Here is a 26,306-nt window from a genome sequence, read left to right as displayed (position 1 = left end):
ACGCCTGCGTTTCCCATTCACCTGTACAGACGCTTTGCTCCCTATGGGCTACCTTTGCCCTTTAAGACTATCCATCCATATAATGAGAATATCCGATTCACTCCTTTAAGTACACCCCCAACTCCTTAGGTTTATTCCAGCATTTATAAAAAGTAGCTCTGACTACCATTTCAAGGACTCATATCCTCATCTATATTTGACCTCCCCCAGTCATTAATTATGGTCTCAAATTCATGAGCACCATCCTCAACTGTATAAGGATAATTTTGTGACTTCTTTATTATTTTAGAGTCTTTATCTTTCCCATGATCCCAATTATAGTTGTTTACCACAACTACATTAGCTAGTTTGCTAAGTCAAATACTCATCTAGATCATATTCTTGACTCTCTGAGGAAAACCTTATACTATTCTCAAGATCCCAAAGTCATTCCTAAATTGACCCCTTTCTATCCATTGTATTACGAATATGTTCATTTATAAACTAAGGTGGAGAGTCATGCCCTTTCACTTGCTAGCCATAAAAATGGCATCTATACCACTTAACCTTTGCATTTGGTCCAAGTGTTTTATATGTCCAATCCTATGATTGACAACTAAAGGTACCACCAACATAACAACCCGTTACGCTAAGGCCATGCCCATTCACCTTTGTCATACGGTGATCCAACACCACTTACATCACAGTCCCGTCTCTCAAAGACTGGGCCATCCATGCATGAGTGATCATCCTAGATCCACTCCTTAGCATCTTAGAATGCCTACAGACATGGGAACAACATTCTTTAATATCTCTTTTTCAGTCCCCATTAAATCCCTTTTTGTCCATGGCCGTATTTGCCGACATTACTACTAGATCAAGGCCCATGGGCCCACCCACTAAGTCACATGTTTCTCTAGGACTTCCTCACCATGTGATCGTATCTTTGGTCACTACACTGGAGGACTACTCCTCTTCTTTTCCACAATCTGAGACTTTGGGACAACATTTTGGAACACCATGGCCCTACGCGAGCATCATAGGTACTCTCCCCACCTTTTGCCTTTGGGTGCTCTAGCCATGGGGCTAGAGTGAAGTTCCATTGAGCTACGCCAGGTATCCAAGTAGGTAGTCCCACCCATACTTGGACTGGGAGCATCGACTATTCGATCTTCCGGAGGAGTTAGATTTGGCTCTTGAACATTTCACCAAACTACCTTGTTTGTCAATCCGTATTCACTCTAGCTTTGGACTCCTTAATGGATATATCATTACCTAACACGTAGGCATAACCTTCCTGAGTCACACTGGCCTTTCCTAGCCAAACTTGCTCCATTGGGGTCCAACCCTCACACTCTCCCTACTGTACTTTTGGAACCCCCTGCAGCCCCCCTTAGGGGACGATGGCTTTGGGCTTTCACCTAATAGCCTATATTAGTTGGACTTGGGCTCGAACTCAGACTAGGACTTGGTCTCAAACTCGGACTTAGACTTAGACTTGGACTTGGTCACAGTCTTAGTCTCAGACTCCATCTCAATTCCATCTCAAGTCCATCTCAAACTCCATCTCAGGTCCATCTTGGACTCCATCTCAGGTCCATCTCGGACTCCATCTCAGGTCCATCTTGGACTCCATCTCGACTCTATCTCGAACTCCATCTCGGGTCCATCTTGGGTCCATCTTAGACTCCCTTTTCTAGAGACTCACTCATTGCCCACTTCATGCTTGTTCCTCAAGCCTTTCGTTAGGAGTTCCACTCCCACTTTCGACTTTTCAAGTTGGAGGTTTTAGTCCAAATGTGTTACACTTATTTAGCTTCTGCCACATAACACCTTTTTGACTCCACTTTGGGACTTAGGGATTTTGTGTTTCACATAATCTTGTTGAGTGCTTCGTAGCAAATGGATTCCATCGTTTTGCACTAAGATGGCTTATCCTTTGTGGTCTAGACTAGATTATTTTAACTGGCCCATTGACACTAGTACAAGCAGCGCTCGACATTCTCTTTGACATTTGGAAAGTGCCAGCCAACTGCCCACCACAGCTTGATAACTCAACAAACTCAAGTTGAGAGCAAGAGATTCTTTCCTCTACTTAACACAATCCACTCCTTGGGCATTGTATTGAAATATAATGGATTCAATTTCTATGCGTTTTGGATAGAGAACAATAAAAGAACAAGTTCCTTAAACCTACTATGAATTCCTTTGTTGCACTTAGTACAAAAAGCACAAATGAACCATCAATTAGATTTGTGTTTTGTTTGATAATTTGAAAATACACAAACTCTGTTTTCCCATAATGGGACAGACCCTATGGTTTGATAAGAAAGGTTTTTTTTTTAAAAAGTCTTGTTTATAGAAAACTTTGTTATCCCGTCAACAAGATAACAGGACATATAAGTAGACATGGTATGGTAAAAATAAAACTTTGGATTCCTCACAAAATCTTGCGCTAAAAGACATGCTATACAGCTAGACAAACCTAATTACAAGCATAGCTATTCAACTTCATAGCCACAGGTGCTAGATTTTCTCACATCGAAAGGTATGAAGTGACAGAAAAAATTCTAACATTAGCTTGTAGCTGCATTCTCTAGGAGCGCATCCACAAGTAGAGCAAGGTTGGGCAGCTGTAGGGCTGTGTGCTAGCACAACCACACACATTCTTCACCCACACCAAGATCAATAGCTGTTTCGTTGCACATCACAAGAATGAGTAGTGCCAACAAAGTGTTTGCTTGGGTATAGCTCAAAACGAGCACACACCCACTACTAAGGTCATGAGGAATCTCACTACCACTTTCCTGACCATATAAAAATGGGTATAAATGATTTGGTTTCTGCGTTTCTCCTCACCCCCGGCTTGTAGGACCTCTTTACAACTAGAATGCCAGAACTTAACTTGGTGACACAAGGGGCTTTCACAGACTCTACTCAAGTAGTGCTTGTGATATCCGATTTCCAATCTCAGTGTCCTCATCCTTCCTTATTCCATTGTCTTCTTGGACATTTCTTTGCAAATAGTGGTTAGTTTTTAGCTTGTCCAAAGATGAGTAACTACTTTAATATAAAACTATACTTTTGAGATTCTGAGGGGATGTAAAAAATCCCCCCAGCTATCCTCTTGTGAAATATCATGCCCAAATTCCCAGCCAATCCAGAGTTATTGTCGTGCATGTGACTTCGGGTATCGAAAGTTACCTGTCGACTAGTCCTTACGGACACTCTTACCTTACTGCCACGATGGCAGGAGGTCGGTATTGCTGGACCCTTTATTAGTCCCTCTTGTTCAAGTGTTAGTAAACTGGACTTTGCATCTGTACTTGGCCGGATGAGCATAAGGAAGGAATTCCTAAGTGTCTATTTAGCTGAGCATACTTGGCCCGGTTTGTTAGTTCTCTTTTGCTCTGTCTTGCACTGGCTTGACAAAAACCCTCGCGTATTGAGATTGGTCCCTCAATATCGCTCCATGATAGCTTACCGTGTCTGCCAAACACCCTTGCTATCATGCCCTTTGTGTTAGTCTCATTTCGGTCCCAAATGCTATTTATGGAAAGTGTCCAGATCTGCTCATTTGGCATATCTACGGAATGTAGAAATCGACTTGAACACAATGGTGTTCGTCCCATGTCCAAATTCGCATTCTAGCGCCATTCCATATTTAGTAAGTTTCGAGCTTGTCCCAGAAACTAACTCCTGATACTAAGGGAGGCTTGGGGTGAAAGCCCAAAGCGTGTGTTCCTCAAGGGGGGGGGGCTATGGGGGGTTCCAAATGTATAGTAGGGATAGTGGGTAGGTCGGGCATGGCCGACCAACCTGAGGCATAGTCTAGCTCCCGCTTGCGTGCCTATCCTTGTTCTGCGTCCGGCTTGGGTCTAAGCCCAAGTTCCATTCCATGCTAGTTGGTGGAGTACCCATATCCTCACGTTAGGCCACCGGTATGCCGAAATAGCGCCAGACTCCGTTTGGCTCCGTTTTGCGTGCTGGTCCTGGCATTGGAATGCTGGTTACTCTAGGACTGTTCCAAGTCGCTCCGGGCTCCTGTCCCTTCGCTTCTTGGGCTTTATGCTCGGGAGTTGCTCCATGGTTCGGTTCCGTCGCTCCTCAGCTCCATGCTTGGGAGTTTGGCACCGTTCCTTCGTTCAGTGGCCCAAGGCCCTGAACCTCGGGTTCCTGTGGACACGTGGCATGGACACGTGGCATGTGACACGTGGCATCTGTCACATGGCACAAAGAGGGTTAGGTTCCGCTTTGTGGTGTTATCCTATGGTAAATGACCATAGGATAAAGGGTCAAAACCACGTGCGCTACATTTGGTATCAGAGCACGAGTCTCAGCGAGTACTATTCAATGAGATTGGGCAACTAGTCTCGTTGCATACGTAGAGATGAAAACGATGATCCGAGTGGGTACACGTTTTGGTGCAAAGGGTTCACATTCGTTCCTTGGGGCTCACAAGAGGGATTGAGTTGTTCCGTTCGCATGAGTTTACGTTTGGGCTCGTGTGTGAGGCACATTAGCAACTCGAGGTTACACTTTGAGTTGGCAGGATTAATGTTAGCATATCGGTGGTTCCATAAGTTGTTCCATGTACCGTGGGTGAAAGTAAAACTTCCCTGAGTTTGCTATGAGTGGCAAATAGGCTGGTCCGTAGCTGTTTAGCATGGCACTAGTGGATCCTTCCTAGGCATGGTTACAAGTGGATCAGTCAAGACTGTAGGGATTAGTCTATTGGTTCAAGTAATCATTGCCGTACTCTCTCATAAACTTTTCTTGGATTGGACTGAAGGCAGTGCGAAAGCAAGCTTGAGGTGTAGTCAAAAGATAAGACCGAAAAGAGAGTCGTCGGGGACGAAGGATCAAACACGTAAATCATTTTTTCTTCTTGGAGAGATGATTTGCAACAAAATGTTAATTCATTGCTCGTGTTCACATCGTGCAATCAAGAGTCCCTACCTTGATGCATCTTGGAGATGATGGTCTTAAAAATGGTGAGTTGTGGGATGGATAGCGGTGAAGCGTTAAACCATTTTGTCTAAAACTCGCTATTGGAAGACTTGGGTTACAATGCTTAATTCTTTTCCGGGGAACCTTGCTATTGCTCCTTGAGTAACTTGGTGTTGGGTTAAGTTTTGAGTTTGGTCGAAAAGCGAGTGGCATGAGCTTGTCCGTGTTGTGAACAAAAGTTGGTGGTGTTCAGTGTTGTAAATCTCTATTGGTGGAGTGTGGCATTTATGTTGCATTTTGTCGAATTGAGTTGGCACTTGATGCTCACATAAACCTTTGAAGTAATGACATGGGTGTTGCTCGTGGTGTTGCTCAATTGATGATCAAATGATTGTGATTTCTATATCATATCCATGTGATAATGAGTAATGTGTTTACGAAGTTGCTTGGTTAAACGATGATCAACCCCAAAGTGGTTGATGGAGAAGCTAGTCTACTTATACGAAGTAGCATTGTAGTAGCTTTGACTAAGTTCTCGATAATGGTCCATTATGCTAAGCTTAAGTTGGTTCCTTAGTTCCTTGAGTTTGCCCATTGAGGTGTTGGAAAAGGGTTGTAGCATTCATTTGCTATGGCTTGTTGGTTTATCCGTTAATACTTGGAGTAGATTGTTGGATGGAGACGATGTGTAGTTGAGGCATTGACATTGCTAGCACTTGTGTTAGTGGAAGTGGCATTGTTCTTCAAGTGATGAGGAATTTTCCTTAGAGCTTGATTTTCTATGTCATTTTTCTTGTTAGTGTTTGGGCTTCATATTGAATCTTGAGAATGATTAAAGAAGAGTGTTAGTGCAATATGGATGTCCGAAGATATGGTCTTCGTGATCAAGCTTTAGATGTTCATTTTGCATTTTTGCGGATATCGGAGTTGGATGTCGGAAGAATGGGCAAAAAGATGTTCAATGCTTAAGCATACTATGGGTCTTGAGAATTTATGTTAAGGTGAACTTATGTGAAGTTGTTAGTAGGAGGAAGTTGGTTGAGTCTTGGAAGTTTGTATTCCTAGACCGAGAGTCATTCTTTCTCTAGGATTGGAAAATTCTCCACAAGTTTTCTTAGACTTTTCCAGTGGCTGATTTGTTGATCACTTTGTCCAAAAATCATTCCGTTTTTGTAAAGCCAGTACAAACTAGTGAAGGGGTTGGAGTTGACTTCAGTTAGCTTAAACCTTAGTAGGTAGTTGTATGATGCGACTCGAAAGGGATGCTGACTTTTGAAGCTAAAGCAATTGAGTTGGATAGAGTCTGGAGTTGGTGTAGAAAAGTGGCTATTGCACTTTTCTAAGAAGGGTGACCCTTGTGCCTTTCTTCTGTAGCGTTATGCTTGGTGGCAGGTTGCACCCTGCATTTCATTAGACTCTATGAGAGTAGTGAGCTCTCACTGATCTTGACTTAGTCTTGATAGCCTTGTGCCTTGGCTGAGGATGGTGATGTCCAACTTAGTTGTTTAAGGTTAAAATGTTGGTACCCATACTATAGCTTTGTCTATGAGGAGGTTGTGTACCGATATGGATCCATCTCATGGTCTTCACTTTAGTTTCAGCTGAGTGTTGATCGTGCATAGCTAGCCTCTTCAAGGCATACTCAAAGCTATTGACTAGACATGTTGGTGAGCTTATTACAGTTGAGTTGAATTCGAGTGGTCATTTAGTTTGTGCTTGTCCACGAACCTTTATCTCGTGCCTGGGATATTACGTTCATGTTGGCCAAGTATATAACTCAATGGCACAAGTTTAGTGTTTAGATCTTGTGAAGGCAAGTTGAAAAAGTGATGGTTAGTTGCTTGGCAACTAGTAATTGCTTGTAGACTTTGTCAAGGACTGTTGACACTTGCTTCACTTGATGAAGATTTATCAGTGATGGGTTTGCTTTACCTAATGATGTTGCGGAGGATCGTGTTGTTAGACTTACATGGTTTCTTTTCCATGTTGGCATGTCGACTCTACCTCTGTTGATATCATTTGGTTGCGTTTAGTTCATAGTGTTGGATTTCATTGAGTCTTGGACGTGGTGATTCACTCCTTGAGGAAGTGTTATCTGTACCTGAGTAATGTTGAAGGATTGGTCTCGAATACTGAGTAAAGTATCTTCAACCTTGGTTAGCTTGGTTGCTAGAGAGCTTTGAGTGGTGATACACTCATGCTTTCTTCTAGCTTTGTTCTAGTGTTGATAGCATTGAAGTGATGCCTTGTCATTGATATTATTGACGTTGAGATTCAAGTGAAATGAGATGTCTATCCTTATGATTGATATTGCGTTTCATTAGTCTCGATGAAAATAGTGTTGATGATTTGGCTATGGCTTTGTGTTATTGGCATTCGTACATTTGCTTATTCGCAACTATGTTGACGTTCAAATGAACTGAGTGGCAAGTTTGAGTTAGTTGTGTTCTAGACAAGATTATTTAGTAGGGGTTAAGCTTTGGCTTTTCCTTGAAAAGTGATTTAGTCATGGACTATGCTAACTCTACAAGCGGGAGAGTTAGTGATTGATATTGGAATGTTTGAATCCTTATTGGATTTGAGTTGGAATATATCGATCATTAATGATTCTTCTTGTGTTTGTTATGAAGTGAGTTACGTTTTGCTATAGATGGATTCATGGAGGATCGTTTGGTGATCACTTGTCGAGCATAGCTTCGTTATGCTTAGCTTTTGGATTGATGCAGACATGCTCTTCATTAGCTTTGGCATTATGCAGTTTAGCTTATGGATGTGTTGAAGCAGATGTCGTGGGTTACACCATGATTTCTTCTTTAGCATTGAAGTTAGTTCATGCGAAACTTGAGATCATGTTAGGCAAGACTTGGCTATAGACTTCTTCGAGCTTTTGGTTCTTTGAGTTTTATGCTCGTTGTTCCATTTGTTAGAAGTTGTTGGGGAAGGCATTTTGGCTCATTAGCTTCGATGTTGAAGTTGGCTTTTGCATCTGGCAATCATTGGTGCTAATTGACTATCATCTAAGATAGTTAATTATCCTTGTCAAAAAGTTTTGCTTGATTATTGTTGATGAAGAATGATTTGCCGTTCTTCGGGATGGTAGATTGTTTCTTTGACGATGATTTGGTATATCTTTTTGATGGGATAATTCATGATCTTTCATGATGGTTAGTTGTTCTCTTTGATGGCTTATGGCTTTTCGCAATACCACATGTTCCTTGTGGTTTGCTCTGGATTGGTCTTTTGGGTTTGAAACGTTGATAGGATGTTGCTGACACTTGCTTAGGCAAATTGAGTTCCTGAGTGTTGTTGGCTGGGATCTATTCGGATTGACTCATGTGATAGTTGGCATGACTGAGGGTTTGTTGGTCTTACCGCATTCATTCTGTTCTGTTGATTGTTGCTCGAGTTAGTTCTGATAGATTGGGATGTTATTTCCTTCGGGTGATACATTCGCGAGCATTATGCTTGTCAGTCAATGATATTTTGTGTTCTTGAGTAAGTTGTTGGCTTACTGTCTGCTATCTTCCGTAGTTAAGTTTCATCATTGAGTTTCCTTGATGATATCCTAGCTATTGAATTTTGTTGGATGGTAAATCCTTTGTTTTCCAAACATGATGATCTTGGTGGTTCCTCTACTATCCTACTAGTTTATCAGATGATAACATACTTGGAAAACTTTTGTGTTCTAATCTAAGATATAATCACTGATACTTAAGACTCTAAGATATCATTGTTTTTGACTTTGATATTGTCCATCTATTGATCTTTGAGTTTGGGCCAGTAATGAGCAGACTGGCTTCGGCACTTCGTGTGCATGGTGAAATCTCTAGTCATGGGGTAGATACTGTTGACTGGTCACATAACCCGCCTCTTTGTCGATGTTCCTTGTTCCGTTGAAAGGGCGTGACCGTGTAAACAACTCTAACTGCCTGTTTACAGTAGTCTATCTAAACCTTACCGATGGGTTTGGTTTCTTTGCTCAGGAGGGTTGGGGCCTCTGGCTTCTCTCTCTAGGTCTCTGCGGGCAAGGGCATATCACACTTTTGTAGCTGGGTGACACCCAGAGCAGCAAGGGTGGCTGACTCCATTGGTCATTTCCTTGTCGGCGACGGCCGGAAGGTGTCTGAGCTGGTAGCGCATCCGCGTTAGACAAAGAGGTTACCCCTAACTCATTTAAGTTGGTGCATTTCTCACATAGTGTGAGTACCGTGAACTTTTTCTGGAGTTGTTTCCTTGGCAGTATTCTAGACTCGAGTGTGCATCGACGAGGACGTCGATCTTCCCAAGGGGGGGAGAGTGTCGCACATGTGACTTCGGGTATCGAAAGTTACCTGTCGACTAGTCCTTACGGACACTCTTACCTTACTGCCACGATGGCAGGAGGTCGGTATTGCTGGACCCTTTATTAGTCCCTCTTGTTCAAGTGTTAGTAAACTGGACTTTGCATCTGTACTTGGCCGAATGAGCATAAGGAAGGAATTTCTAAGTGTCTATTTAGCTGAGCATACTTGGCCCGGCTTGTTAGTTCTCTTTTGCTCTGTCTTGCACTAGCTTGACAAGAACCCTCGCGTATTGAGATTGGTCCCTCAATATCGCTCCATGATAGCTTACCGTGTCTGCCAAACACCCTTGCTATCATGCCCTTTGTGTTAGTCTCATTTCGGTCCCAAATGCTATTTATGGAAAGTGTCCAGATCTGCTCATTTGGCATATCTACGGAATGTAGAAATCGACTTGAACACAATGGTGTTCGTCCCATGTCCAAATTCGCATTCTAGCGCCATTCCATATTTAGTAAGTTTCGAGCTTGTCCCAGAGACTAACTCCTGATACTAAGGGAGGCTTGGGGTGAAAGCCCAAAGCGTGTGTTCCTCAAGGGGGGGGGGCTATGGGGGGTTCCAAATGTATAGTAGGGATAGTGGGTAGGTCGGGCATGGCCGACCAACCTGAGGCATAGTCTAGCTCCCGCTTGTGTGCCTGTCCTTGTTCTGCGTCCGGCTTGGGTCTAAGCCCAAGTTCCATTCCATGCTAGTTGGTGGAGTACCCATATCCTCATGTTAGGCCACCGGTATGCCGAAATAGCGCCAGACTCCGTTTGGCTCCGTTTTGCGTGCTGGTCCTGGCATTGGAATGCTGGTTACTCTAGGACTGTTCCAAGTCGCTCCGGGCTCCTGTCCCTTCGCTCCTTGGGCTTTATGCTCGGGAGTTGCTCCGTGGTTCGGTTCCGTCGCTCCTCGGCTCCATGCTTGGGAGTTTGGCACCGTTCCTTCGTTCAGTGGCCCAAGGCCCTGAACCTCGGGTTCCTGTGGACACGTGGCATGGACACGTGGCATGTGACACGTGGCATCTGTCACGTGGCACAAAGAGGGTTAGGTTCCGCTTCGTGGTGTTATCCTATGGTAAATGACCATAGGATAAAGGGTCAAAACCACGTGCGCTACAGTTATGAGCCCCGAGAGATTGGAAAACAAGCAAAGAATGGAAGAAAGGGAGGAGAAAAGAGAAAAAAAGATTAAAGTGATATTGCTGAAGCCATAGAGACTTAAGCCCTAGGGTTGAAACCCTATAATATTACAAACCCTAGTAGGAAATGGTGGCTTATAAAATATTGCTAAAGTTGGTCCTTTTTTAGCTTTATATGTTGTGTAAGTTAGATTTTTGAGGTTAGAAGATAGAGAGGGTTAGACGTACAAGCCTATCCACTCAATTTACCAAAAAAACAAACATGTATATACATTCCTCATGTCCTTTAGGGACCAATTACAAAAAACTTAGGCAAGCTGATTAGTTGCTCTCAATAGGAGGGGAGCTAGGCATTGCCAATGAAGCACATCCCCTCCCCCAGCTGCTCACAAGATTGTATCTAGTTTAGGGTTTAGTGTTAGAGAACTAGAGTGAATGATTTTCTTGTTGTAAGTCCAAAGACTCTAAGATGTCAAGCTCCAAATGCCAAAACTAAAATCTCCAACCAATGAAGAAGACTTGTTATTTGAGATGCACTTCTAGAAATCTAGCTTGCAACATAACTGAAAGAACCATCAAGCCTTAAAGAGAAGAAGAAATAAAGGAAAATGCCACTCTATGGTAGTTTAGGGTTTAGGGTTGTACATTTAATCTCTCTCCATCTTTTAACTAAATAAGGAACTAAAGAAGAATGAAATTTCTAATTGTGAGTCCATAAACCCACATTATTGGTTCTTTCAATTGTCCTTGTTCTTTGGTTAAGCCAAAGACTAAGGATAGTAAATTACATGCAATCATTGCTCTTGTGCTCTAACCACAATAACCACTTCAAAACCAACCTTCCTTTCATTTCACTCTTTTCTCACTACCAAACCTTTGTGCTATCCATTGGAGGTATTCATCATTTACATTCTTTAGTTTTTGCCTTGCATCCTTCCCAAAGTCAAGGATGGGTGATGAAATTTCACAAAACTGGAATGTTTCCCCTAATTTTCTTGCCGGTGATTGATCCATGCAAGAATTGATTAGAATAGCAATATCATTCAAGAGAAAGAATAATTCTAGTGCCAAGACACAAACAAAAGAGGAAGAAGAAGTAGAGAGAAGATAGAAGCAGGAGAAAAAAAGAAAAATGGGAGAAAAGAAGTGGCACTATAGATGTCAAGTTTAGTTGTAAAGAAGCTTTGCAACTATAAAAAAAACTAAAGAAAAAAGAATCTAATGGTCACCTTGATTGAGAGTGGATATTTGCTACTTCAATGCTTCCATGATGCAAAGAAAGTTGTCAGTGGTGAGGTGTGGCTGATTGCTGCTACCATTGCTAATAGTCGCTGCTAACTGGGAAAGAATGTAAGTGAGTTGCTCCTCCAATGGCACAGCATCTAGCATACACATGAATCAAATCATATTTCAAGTGGCCATCAACAAAATGGACCTAAAATCTGGGAGAGAAGAGGAGAGATTTTCACAAATTGAATCACATTTTGTTGCTTCGGCAAGTGGCCAATCTCTAATTAACTTCTAGTGCTACTACCCTCACCTTCCAACCATACTTGCATCCGAACATTTGAATGCAACCGGATTCAAATGGGTATCAAACGTTTAATACCTGTTTAGCTTTTTTTCGAACGGGTATAGTGGTTTTCAGTTTTAATATAATTAAAAAATAATTAACTGTTACTAAACAAAGTTTAACATAATATAATATAGGTTTAATCTAATCTTCATCCTCCGAATCTAGAACATCATCACCACTAGTGCCATCGTCATCAGGTTGTTGAAGAGGTTCTTCAACAACCTCCTGAAGTGCAAGAATCTTTTGCCATTGAGGCTCAAGCTCAAGGTTATCAAGATCATGCTCGATAAGCCTCAAACTCCCGGACTCAATCTTTTGTATGACACGCATATTTGTGTGCACAAAAACCAGCTTCTCCGAGTTTTTGGAGAGCATTCGAGACCTCCTCTTCGTCTGGATCATGCTCCATGAGCTCTAGTTTCACTCGCATGGTGAAGCACAAACTGGCTGACTCAAGATCCGTAAAGCAAGCCTTTGAAGTTCTAGTGTGCTTGCACCAAAGTTGCTCCACCAACTCACCGGGTGTTTCCGGTTCTCCATCTATACAAGAGAATCAGTCTAAAAAGTTGACAAACAAACAGTTTATATGCACCTGCTTTGCTACCTCCAAAGAGAACAAACAGCCAAGTTGTTGATGGAAACTCTGAAACTCGTGTAGCAACTTGTGTTGAAGTCCTCGATCTCCTTTGCAATACAACTCTAGGTACTCCACAAAATCTTTCTGAGCCTCCTAGTCAAGAGGGAGATGAAGAAAAGCTGGGTTCAGAACAAAAGCAGCTCCATGCAAGATCGAATGCATCTGGAACCAATGAGCTGCTTTCCAACCTCCTTTGCCATGATCCTCCATCATGAACTTGTTGATCACCTTGACCTCTTCCTCGGCTAAAATCCCAGTCTCAGCAGCCTCTGAAAGCTTCTCATTCATCTAGTCCATAGCCTCAAAAATGAGACTGGAAGTTGCCCCCTCCCGGTCCACAAGCTTCAAGACCTTGAGGAGCGGTCCAAGCAGCACCAACAAGTGCTGGCACCTAGTCCAGAAAGGGTTCAAATTCTCTTCTAAGATCCAAGTTTGAATGCACTGGGCTTTGGCGGTCTTCGTGATGTCCAATCGCCGCCACTCGGAGCTCACAACCATCTCCTTCAATGCCTCCAAGGTCGTCAGATTCAGGAGTTGAGACATCACTAGAAACATATAAGTGAACCTTGTGCTCACCGGCTTGATGAGATCCCGATTGCTTAGCTTCCGAAATGTAGTGCACTTTATCTCTCTTCCCTTAAGCCACTTGAAAAAGGGGCAATTGCTTGATGAGAGAGCCCTTAGTGGCTATTTTATCCCCATTTATCCCCCAAGGTTCCAAGGATCCACGGTGATAGTATATCCAAATCTCATCCCATGATCACATGTGTTATACTCACCCCCCCTTCAGAGATGTTAATGTCCTCATTGACTACTGACTAACAACCCCTACTTATCCTCCATTTCCGCACTGAATCTACCAATCCTTCCATTGTGTAGACCAGCTATTCCATGTAAGGCAACTAGTCATCCACCCGTACCGCAGTCCCACGGTGGATACCTTCGTCCGTGGATACTCCACATAAGAGGAAGGATATATGCATGGATGCCCAATACGTACAATTTCAAATTTTAGGGGTAGGAATATACTTTACTCAAGGGTATATTATATTTTTAAGTAGCTACTAATCAATAAGAATCGAACCCATGCCATTTTCTTTGATACCAATTGTAGTGCACCTTATCTCTCTTCCCTTAAGCGAATTGGAAAAGGGGCAATTGCTTGATGAGAGAGCCCTTAGTGGCTATTTTATCCTCATTTATCCCCCAAGGTTCTAAGGATCCACAGTGATAGTATATCCAAATCTCATCCCATGATCACATACACTACACGAAACAAAGCCAGAACACGAGGTTTTTTGGTGATAAAAGTTACTACTTCATTGCAGCCTTTCACCAATGGTTTTACCCACGACAAGCTCCTGATGTCTTCGAAGAGAAAGTCCAAGACATGGCACACACACTGGCTGTAGAGAATGTGAGGATACTCAGCTGTCATGAGTTCTCCCATCTGCACACAGTTTGATGCATTGTCAGTGATCACCTAAACAACGTTTTCTTCGCCAACTTCTTGAATCACTTTCTTCAGCTCGACCCAAATCCACTCTCCTGTCTTTGTCCTGCCCTCAGAATCTACAAACTTCAAGAAAACCAAACCCTGGACGTTGGAGGCCATGAAGTTGATCAAGGATCGGCTACGGTTGTCAGACCAGCCATCGGTGACGATGCTAACTCCATATCTTCTCCATCCGTCACGGATTGAATCAAGTCGAGCATTGACACTATTATAAAGCTTCTTCAATTGTGTATTTCGCAGCTTCTCATATCCCATCATCTGTGCAAGAGCTCCAGGGCCGAAATCGATAGCAGCTTGAAGCAACTTCCTTAGATTTGGCCTCCGAATGGTGTTGAAAGGGATATTTTCAACATAGAAGAACTTGGCCATGGCATCATCCAGACATTGAACCTTTGTAGACTTCATCATCTTTCGAATGTCACCATCCAGCGCCGGTGCAGCACTTTGTTTAAGACTGCTGCTCCCGGAAAGTGGAACGCTGCCGCTGCTTGCCTCGCCCAGCCCTCCAGTAGCCCCACCACTTGCCCCGCAGCTGGCACTGCCGCTCACCTCACCGACCTCAGTCTCGTGAGCTAAGGCAAGTCTCTCTAGGGGACTTGCTGCAATCATGGAGCTCTTCGTGAGCTTCCACACGATTAAAAGATGCCCAAGCCTTGTTCACCACCTCTAGTGGCACCTGTCCTGTACAAATCTCTACATTCCTTCCTTTCACACTCCCAAGGTGACCGTGAACTCGTTCAACCGCACCGGTGTAAGTATTTGAGCAATACTTACACTTCCATGGACTCATGCCGTGGCTTGTCTTGGATGTTGGCCTCAGTTTTGGAACATGAGCCCAGCTCCAGCATGGTTGCCTTCCTCCCCCCATCCCAGACTTACCTCAGCGCTTCCGGATCCTGCGAACCCTGATTTTACATGAACCCTGATCCTAAGTAAAAGAAAGCATATTCTTTAGGGTTTTTTAAAAATATTCTTGGTGTTTAAACACCGGTTTAAATGCCTATGTGCATTTTAAACAACATTTTTTATTAATCGTACCCGTTCGAATGCAAGTATGCTTCCAACAAGCTCTATGCCTTCACCCTAAATTGAACTTATCTCCTACAACTAAATGGTAAGCTCTTGAATTTGAACTTCCCAGGAGGCTACTTAGCCCAATATTATTCAAACCCAAGGACGCTTAACCCAAATATCCCAAGACATTTAACCTATTGGAAAAAGGGGTGCACTCTTGTTCATAAGCTTTTTCCTTTTATGTTTGAACTCCATGGATCATCTCTCGAGTTATTCCTTTTGGTTGCTTACAATCCACCACGTTTTTATATAAATTCACACTTTCGTGAATAGACGCTGAAAGCCACAACTCTCCCAAGAGCTTTGCTCTTTTAACACCCTACCCCTCGGGTCGAGCTCAGCCAGAGGTAAATTGAATCTGCCAAATGTCTCCTTAAGCTAACCAATAGAGTCGGACATGAGACCACTCCAATACCAAATATAAACTCCTTAAATTTAGACTTTTCAAGAGGTCACCCAGTCTAGTACTATTCAAACCTAAGGACACTTAACTCTAAATATCTTAAGATCCTTAACTGATTGAAAAAAGGGGTGTACTTTTGTTCATGGGTGTACCTTTTTCCTTTATATTTAAACCTATATGACATCTAAAGACAAGTAACTAATTTCATATAAAACTATACTTTTCTTTGTCCTTTGCATTTTCATTTTACTACATGCGAACTCTTTCTTGGTGCGTTCTCTGGTTTTCTCCCTCCAGAAAAGTTTTTCTTTCTTTTTCTTCATGCTCATGTTGCACAATACATTTGTCAACTTAGTTTTTTTATACTACACCAAGTTTTTGTTAGCATCATAGATACTAAGAATTAGTGTTTGTATCTACTATACACTTTAACCACCTTCTTTGGCTTATTAATAGAAATTGTAGCGGCTTTTAGAATTTTATATCATATCCGGTGTCTAAGCATGATTTTCTTGGAGAAAAGCCATAAAAAACCCAAATTCAGAGACTAATAATTAAAAAATTATCAATGTACCATTTTCTCTACAAACTCCATCATAAGATTATCAAGAGATTTCATTATGAATGTCTCTATAAAGTGTATCATGTAAACTCTACAATCCACAACATTGCTCTACTACAGAACTTAGAAAATTATACAAATCAATTGATAAAATAAAGACCAATATAAAATATATCTTTAATTTCTTTACATTGATTTTGATTATGGGATTTTCACTATTGTAATATTTTCATTTATTCTCTAGGTACTCCTTGACAATCTTGAAGGTTTCACTACTGTTATGTCTAATGTGATGTATAGAATCTAGGTGAAAAATTGAAGTTTAGTCTAATATGAGAGAAATGACAACCAAAATCCAATAGGATCTAAAAAATGGTGTATATTAACTTTAAAGACCAAATACTAATAATAAAACAAAGAAACTTACACTTTAAAAATGAGCAATAATAAATACTTTTTCTCAAAAATATTCGACTGATTCTTCCATTTCCTTTTTTTTTATACTTCTAACCAATAAGAAAAAAATACATAAAATTTAAAAAATTTATATTTTAAACTCTTATCTTTTGACACAAATACGAATAGAAGAAGCTATTGAAGATATGTTGATCATGTTATAGCTTCAAGTTCCTAAAAAATTTGTTAAATAATAATAATTAAATATTTTATATGATAAAAAAGTTCATAACCATATCATTTATCATTCACTTTATCAGGCACTACAGATCAATATTCATGATGAGCAACTCTTCATCACCACAAAAAAATCTCATATATAAGATAAACTTGGCAAATTATCTCAAGGTTGAGATTATCTATTTGATCATTTTGACACTGTAATCTGGAAGATCCAATCTTCTATAGCTATATTTTTATTTTTATTTTAGAAACATAAGAGGACTAAGTGTCGTCTATCACATAGAAGAGTCGATTTAGAATATTTGGAAATGAAGAGAGTATCACCAACTGAAAAAATAAAGTCTAATATTTCCACCTTTTCTCATGTATTATTTGTTAGGTTCTTCACATTCTGGAACTCTTATCAAAATGTTAACTAAATACATTTAACAGGCTGTCTTGTTCATTTTGTTTGTCTTCCTGTTTTGTTTCAAGAATGTCTTGCACATTGTCATCCTCTTTATCATCATATTCATCATCTTGTTTATTATCCTTATCTTCTTCATTATTTTATTCATCTTCCTCATCCTTTTTTATTCTGCCATCTTCTTGCTCCTCTCTCTACAAATGGTAGTTAGTATTTAGTTTGTCCAAAGACAAGTAACTAAATAAACATGAAATTATATTATACCTTTTCTTTGTCCTCTGTCCTTTTTCTCTTTTGTTCTTCTCACTCCTTATTTACTCCCTATTTCCTTTTTCTTTGCAGAAACAACAATGTAAAAAAGTTTCAGACAACAAAAACAATTATTAGTTCCTACTCACATTGAGTAGTATGTAGTCACCTATCTTGCTTTTTTCTATTGTTCTCCAACATCAAATTAGTATAGTGTTTCTTCCATGTTTTTAGATCTTGTAGGATTTTAATATTCCAGATGTTTTTATCCTTGATGTGGCTATACTTTATGTTCAAAAGTTTCAACTTCTAGTTCTTCAATCTACACGGTAGCATTTCATTATGAAGTTGCATCTGGTCTTCTAAAGTATACATAACAAAAATTTACATAAAAATTTAAATGTGAGTCTTGAGGAACAAAAATTCTTTACCTAGTATTTCTTGGAAAACGGCCCCTACTTCCTCTTCTTTCTATGTCCATTTTTAGATTTTAGCATTGTCAACTGAAAAAAACAATATTAGAAAGAAAAAAAATATACCAAAAACTTATGATTTCACAGTTATGAACTTTGATTCTATGCTAATTTAAAGTTGCCTTATCAAAAAATTACTTGTCACAAAATCTCTCTAAGGGGTATGCAAGGACATTCTCAAGTTTGTAGACATATGGCTTATCATCTCCATCCTTGAGATCTTGCCACTCGTCTGCATCGCTAAATGCATCGATGTCTTCCTTAGCCGTATATATCATTAAAAAGTTGCCAAAATAAGCAACTAGGTCTTAAACCAAAGACCCTTTCATTACTATGCATCTTTGAAAAGAGCAGCGATGGGGGTGACTAAGCTTCCTACTGAGAATCTTGATCGGTGGCTTTATGCATCTTTAAGTAGATGCCACAGATAAGTAGCTCAATAATCAACAAAAACTAAGAAAAAGACTAAAGACCAAAAACCATCCCTTTTCACCATTGTGTCTTAAAAAAAAAGTAGCATACTTATCTATACAACTAAGGATTGTAAGCTTCTGAATTTAAACTTCCTGGGAAGTCACCCAACTCAGTACTATTCAAACCCAAGAACGTTTATGTGAGACACAAATCCCTAAGCCCCAAAGTGGAGCCGAAAGGGTGCCACGTGGTAGTGGCCGAAGCAAAAGCCAAACAAGCATAACACGTTTGGACTAAAAGGCTCCAACTTGAAAGGTTGAGAGCGGGAGTGAAACTCCCAACGGAGTGCTCAAGGAACGAGCATGAAGCGAGCAATAAGCGAGGCTCCAAAAAGGGACCCAAAAGGATCAACACATGACACATGGAAGTGTCCGAGGTGGAGTCCGAGATGGACCCGAGTTAGAGTCCGAGGTGGAGTCCGAGATGGAGTTCGAGATGGACCTGAGTTGGAGTCCGAGGTGGAGTCTGAGATGGACCTGAGATGGAGTCTGAGATGGAGTCCGAGGTGGAGTCTGAGATGGAGTCCAAGATGGAGTCCGAGATGGAGTCCGAGGTGGAGTCCGAGATGGAGTCCAAAATGGAGTCCGAGATGGAGTCCGAGATGGACCCGAGATGGAGTTCGAGCTGGACCCGAGATGGAGTCCGAGGTCGAGACTGAGACCGGGACTGAGACCGGGACCGAGACCAAGACCGAGACCAAGACTGAGACCGGGAACGAGACCGAGATTGAGACCGAGATCGAGACCGAGACCATGACCAAGACCGAGACCGAGGCCGAGGCCGAGACCGAGCCCGAGCTCGAGTCCGAGTCCGAGTCCAAGTCCAAGTTCGAGTCCAAGTCCAAGTCCGAGTCCAAGTCCGAGTCTGAGTCCGAGTCTGAGTTCGAGTCTGAGAGGGTGAAAGCCCAAAGCATTCGTCACCCAGACCCTGGGGGGTTTGGTGAGCTCCAAAAGTATAGTAAGGGGGAGGACTACAGTGGAGCCAATTTAGCCAAGAAAGGCTAGTTTGGCCCAAAAAGGCCAGACCCAGTGTTGGGTGATGAACTGACCACTGGGAAGTCCAAGACTAGAGTGAATACGGACCGATAAGCGGGGTCTTGGTGAAGTGTTCAAGAGCCGACTCTAGTTCCCCCATGAGATCGACTAGCCGATGCACCCAGTCCAAGTGTGGGTGGCACTACCTACTTGGATACCTAGTGTGGCTCAACGGAACCTCGCTCTAAACCCATGGCTAGAGCACCTAAAGGCGGAAGGCAGGGAGAGTACCCATGAGGGCCGCGTAGGGCCACGGTATTCCGAAATGTTGTCCCAAAATCCCAGACTGTGGAAAGGAAGAGGAGTAGCCCTCTGGTGTGGTGACCAAGGACATAGTCACACAGTGAGGAAGTCCTAGAGGATAGTGAGACTTAGTGGTCGGGCTCGTAGGCCTTGATCCAGTGGTAGTGTTGGCGAACACGGCTAGGGGCAGAAAGGGACTTGGTGGGGACCGGAATGGAGATATTGGGGAAGGCTATTCCCCATATCTGTGGGCATCCTAAGGATGCTAAGGAGTGGATCTGAGATGATCACTCATGGACAAATGACTCAGTCTTTGAGAGATGGGACTGCAATGTAGGTGGGGTCAGACCACCGATGTAACCAAGGTGAATGGGCATGGCCTTAGCGTAACGGGTTGATATGTCGATGGTACCTTGGGGTGTCGGTCATGGGATCGGACATGTGGAGCACTTGGACCAAGTGCAAAGGTTGAGTGGCATCCAAAATAGGACTTATGGAGGTTGTGAGTGAGACTCCTCCAAGTGGTCAGAGGTATGGTTAAGTGACTAAAGTAAAATGGAAAAATTTAGTCCTTAAAAATTTAGTTTAACCAATTGGAAAAAGGGGTGCATTTTTGTTCATAGGCCCTTTTCCTTTATATTTGAACCTCTATAAATCTTCTCTTAAGTCATTCTCTTTAGTTGCTTACAAAGATTTTACCCATCTAGACTCCTAAAATGCATGTTAGATCTTGCAAGTAGCCAATCTCTAGCTCCTTTCCAATGCTGTTGCCCTTGCCTTTCAACAAGCTCTACAAAATGCCCTCACCCTAAACCAGACTTATCTCTTGCTACTAGATGACTAGAATAAGGCAATAATTAATGGTATTTGTTATGATTTTTGGCTATCAAAAATTTTCAAGTTTCTGAAGGTTATCCTTTTATAATGGATGAGCCTCACAGACTACTTTTTAAATATAGCAAACTTGGCTTCAGATATCTAAAGTAGTACGTGGTCTTTAGTTATATCAACAACTAAAATATCTTGCTACTTCAATAGATTTTTAAGTTTTTGAAGTTTTCCCAGTCTTGCAAACCTCCTAGTGCTAGCAAGAAACTCACCATCTCCCGAACTTCCTTGTGTAGTTGCTGACTGTTGTAGATGGTTATTCTTGTCATCGTTAGAATAACTTAGAATCTATTCAAAAACTCGTTTCAACTCTCGCATATACTTCTTGTTTTCATCTATGAAACCCATGGCATGCAACACGTTATTTGTAGTGTTAGTTATACCAAGTAGTGCTGGTGTTGATGAGAAGTCTTCAATAAGACTGAATGGCAAGCAATGCTTAACTGCCTCAAGGTATGGGAACATTTCAAAAGCATCTGTAAAGCCAAAAGCATCAACATATGTAAAACAAAGCCATTCTGAATACCTATAAAGTTTTTGTTTGCCCCTTTTCATAGTAACAGTTCAATAATAGCTTGACCACCTATTGCACAAGCCATGACCAAGGGTACTCAACCAATGTTACCTATGTTGTTAATATTTGATACTCTAGAAATAAGTTCTTTGACCTTTGCTTTCTAACACTTTGTGGTTACATCATATAGCATATTGATCCTTTCTTTTACTATTGTCAAGCAGTATTTTTGTCCATATTGATAAAAGGAATTTAAGAATAGAAGAAATAGCAAAAATAGTAATAACAAACCCAAAAGTTGCTTGAAGTGAATGCCAAGGAAAACTTGTAATCTGGGATCACAAAAGTAAGATCCAAAAATGATGGATAATGGTGAATGTAATAGTTAACCTCAATAGTGTGTTTGCCATCCTTGAAAGATATAAGAAAAAAGTACTATAGAAAGTTGAATTTCTTTTGATTCTTGATTGATTCAACATTAACAATAAGCACAACAAGCTTAGTTATTTTTGCAAAAAACATGTCAAGTAAAATAATGCAGAAACAAATGAGTGAAAAACCTTACCCTTACAAATATATAATAATTATTTATCCCTAAATAAATAAATGTATATTTAGAAACATAATGAAATGTAAACTAGGAATAGTGAGTATTAAATGTCATGTAGTGAGTGGATTGATGGGAAAAAAATTAATTTAAACTACTTAGATTGATTATGATAATGAATGGAGTGATATGATATAGAGAAAATTTAAAAACCATGGGATTAAAACTAAAAATGCATGAGCTCTTAGGAGTAGGCACCTTAAGATGAAAATTTAATATGTGATAAATACCCAAAGTTATTGCTAGTATGTTATGGGGGTAAAATTACTGACATATGGTGTCTAGAGAGATAAATTAAAAAATATTTTATTCTAAATGATAATTTTGATTTAGATCTACAAACCTAACTACTCTACTACCCCAAAACTCTCACGAATCAACTATAGATGAAAGAAAATTATTGCAAATACTGTAACAAAAGATAAATAATATTTTATTTTAATAAAATATCTATCTAGTAAAATGGGATGTATTAGATGTACAAAGCCATCCATTTAATGTTCTAGAAAAACAAAGAACTATAGCACAAAAAGAAATTTTAAGGTTACAACCCTAAATCCTAAATCTAAAACCCTAAACCATCTTTAAACAATTTATAAGTATATCACTAAAATCAATAAAAAACTTAATCTTACTACATCTGCTTTATATTTTCTACAAGCTATTTCTAAATCCTAAATTCTCTCGGGGTGGTCACTCTTATATAACCGTATATATCATCTGCATGGGGATGGTCCAAAGTTGAGTTGAGCTCACGAGTTGAGCTCAATTCAGCTCAAGTCAATGCTAGTCAACATAGTCAACCATAAGTCTTATAAGGAAATATTAAGTCAGAAAAATGTTATTCTTTGGTGAACTTGAAATTTATGAATTTAAGTATCAATGGTTTAGAGAGATTTCTATTTTTTGAATCTTTCTAATGCAGTTTATACAATTTCTAGAATTAGAAGTTCGTCTGAACCCATAGAAATTTTTGGGCTTTATTGGTCCCAAATAAAATGGGAATATTGAAGTTCGAATGAACCTAAAATTTCTATTGTACATTTCAACATTTTAACATTTCAACAATTGACCAGAAATATATAAATAATTCGAAACACTGATTCACTCGTTCATTCTTTAGGGTTTACAGAGATGGGAAGCAAGGAAGACAAAAAATCTGTAAGTAGTTCTAGCATACAGAAATGTGAGAATGTTAATTTTGTTTCACTACCACAATCTCTATATTACACGCCTGGTCTTTATTACCTATCCGGGAATGTGGAGACCACTGTCACTATTGATAAAAATGCTCCTGTTACTTCCGAAACAACAATCCAGAGCAAAAGAAAAGAAGAAATGGATAACACAGCGGAAAGCACTAATAAATCCACTCTATAAACCTTTTAATGGCTTTTGTAATCCACTAAAATATTATAAAAAAATATAAATTTTTAATATATATCTTATTCCTTTTGATATGTTTTGTCTTTGCAAAGATATATGATGTGGACAAATCAAAGAATTAAATCTATATATGATTTTGGGATTGAAAGGTAATCTTGCAAAAAGGCATACTTGCGTGCCTGTGTATATTTGCTATTATTATATATGGCAGGCCAACTATATAAAATAAGGCTACATATTAATTATATGCTAGTTTTTAGCTTCTGAAACCCTATAGCCACTTGTCTCTCATAGTAGGTTGTAATTACTAAGACTCACAATGTTTAATGTAATGTATGTGAATATGAGATTTGGATATACTATCACTATGGATCCTTGGAATTTTGGGAGATAGAGATAAAATAACCATTAAAGACATGTTTGAGAGATGTTAATGTCTTTATTGACTATTGACTAAAAACCTTTATTGAGCTAAAGGGAATTAACACTTTTATTTCCACACTGAATCTACCAATCCTTCATTATATAGATCAATTATCACACGTGAGGCAACTAGTCATTCACCTGTACTGCAATCCCATGATGGATACTTTCGTTTGTCACAGATGTCAATTGGGGTAGCACATGAGTTATTGCATTGAGGAGTCCAAAGCTGAGTCTAAGGTCAAATTTGAGACTGAGGAACTTTATTAAGATTTTGGGAGTTAAAGGGAAAAAGAAGAGCAAGTCATATATGAAGTTCTTGAAGATAGTTCTTTTTAGGATCCAAGGCTTCTGAATCATTGCTACCATGAGCCACTTAGTTGTAATGATGGAAGAATCAATTCTTACCATCATCAAGTCCTAAAATAAAGGATATGAATATGGCATTGGTTGGCCACATTGCTCACAACCATGGCACTCAAACACTACTTAGGGTGGCTATGATAGTGCTACTTGGCCAAACTTTGTTTGGGGTGGCCATGGTGGTATTGCTTGGGCATAGATTGCGCAGCTATGGATGCAAGGTTCACTGGGGTATGTATGTGTATATGTGGCTTTCTGGTGTGAGGGAGTTTCTTGCTTGGTTTTTTTTCCAGAGTATCTAAAGCAGCCTAGAGCTGGTAGTGCTTGGGCAGCCATTTTGTTGAGGATTTGGCCATGGCAGACAGTCCTCCCAAATTACTTGTCTATGCCTCACATCCATGAAGAACAAGGACAAGCATAAGGAGATTGCCTCCAATGCTTCAAGAGCGATGTCAATATTTTCTTCAAGATCTTGCTCCAGATATGGCAGGGGAGCTTAATGTAGATACATATTATCTTCAGTGTCCTATATGCAACTTTTATTTAAACAAGACAGATGGTTGCATGGGTTTGGTAAATTTTATTGAGCATTGTCGCAAATGCCCAAGAGTGGGTTTGGAAGGTGTGCACGCATGGATGTATAAGAAAATCAAGAAAGAATTAAAGACACACAGCTATTATGATTTCATGGTGGAGAACAATATTCCATTGGTGCATCAGTAAATGCTAAATATGGGATATTTAGGCCACCCTTTAATGTAATGTGAAAGTCATGCATAGTTGTTTCAAAACATTAATTCTTTATGAGTAAAGTGGAGAATCTTATATTTTCGAGAATGATATTATTCTAGCATGTATAAAGATATTATTATATATACAAGTGGTTCTGACACTGTTATAATTCTGAAGTCCCATTTTTGAGACTGACAATTTAAACTTTCAAAAACCCCTAGATCTTTTCTTAGTATATGTACCAACAAGGGATGCTTTCAACATTGAAATTTCAATTTGTTTAGAGTGTAGGAATGGCTAAGGAAAATGCTATTGCTACTCGCACTTGGCCCCCATGCATTTCATATGAGTCTCCACCTCCATCTCCAACTTCTACTAACATTCCACCCTTCCCTCCATACATCAATCGTTGTGAGGCTTTTTTTTTTGTAGCCCCAAGTGTGACTGAACAAGAGATCCCTCTTCCAGATAATGTTCTAGATGTTGCTACTAAAGATGGATTGCCTCATGTGCTTCAAGAGCGATGCCAGATGTTTCTTCAAGATCTTGCTCCCGATATGGTTGAAACTTTTGAAAGAATGAACACATATTATCTCTAGTGTTCCATCTGGTACTTTTATTTAGATAAAACGGAAGGCTATATGGGTCTAGAAACTTTTCTAGAACACTGTCACAATTGCCCAAGAACTGGTGTGGAAGGTGTGCATAAATGGATGTATAAGAAAATCAAGAAAGAGTTAAGAACACACAATCATTATCATTTCATGGTGAGGAATAATATTCCGTTAGTAAATCCTACATCCACAAGTGCTGAATATGGTATTTTTAGGCCATCTTACTAAAAATTCCAGCCACTAATAATTCTTACACTATGATATTATTCATCCCCCCCCCCTCTCGCCTTTTTTTTATTAACAAAATTGTATTACCTATAGATAATAAACTGATAATACTAGTAATTATGAAATTTGACAGACTGACACTGTAACTTTGTCATCTCTGACACTGACACTGTCTCTGTCATTGACACTATCACTGTCGCTATCTACTGCACTGACACTGTCAGTGTCACAATCATTATCACATTGACATGTGACACATCTTTCTCATTGCAAGTGGATGCATTCAGTTGTCTTTTAATGTATCATTAATAAATAGATTTTGCATACCACTCCTCAATTTACATATTGCATATGATGTGCCATGCATACCTAGGAAGACTTCTAGAAAACTAAATATATATTATTTATAAGTTTTTAAAACATCATAAATTACCTTCTAGAAGCAACTGATAGAGAAGGACGAAAACCTCAAAGACGGCGTTTGAAGAACTTATATTCTTCAATCGCAAACACCGATCTACCAGAGTCACGTGCTGCTTCGACCATCAAACCACTACCTGCTGTGCAATCGATGACAACACCCCTAGTTGGGCAATAAAGCTCAAGTAGGACATGCATCGCCAATGGAGATCGGAACCGATACCCAGACAATGTGTTGCGGATGTCGTCGTCTATGAGATTTGGTATGATGTCAGTAAAGCTATCATACCCTGGCAAAACCCTTGCAGCACGCTCGCTATCACAAAAACTGTCATTTTCTTTTCTACAGAACACATGGTAGGTCCACATCATAACCTGAATAATAAAACTTTAGAGACAACCAAAACAGAAAATGATTTCTTACCTTCTCTGGCATGCCTAGGACACCTTTGG

The sequence above is a fragment of the Selaginella moellendorffii genome, unplaced genomic scaffold (assembly GCF_000143415.4).
Source record: "Selaginella moellendorffii unplaced genomic scaffold, v1.0 SELMOscaffold_38, whole genome shotgun sequence".
NCBI classification, from domain to species: Eukaryota; Viridiplantae; Streptophyta; class Lycopodiopsida; order Selaginellales; family Selaginellaceae; genus Selaginella; species Selaginella moellendorffii.
The sequence above is the reverse complement of the archived record's forward strand: the minus strand, read 5'-3'. Positions refer to the sequence as shown.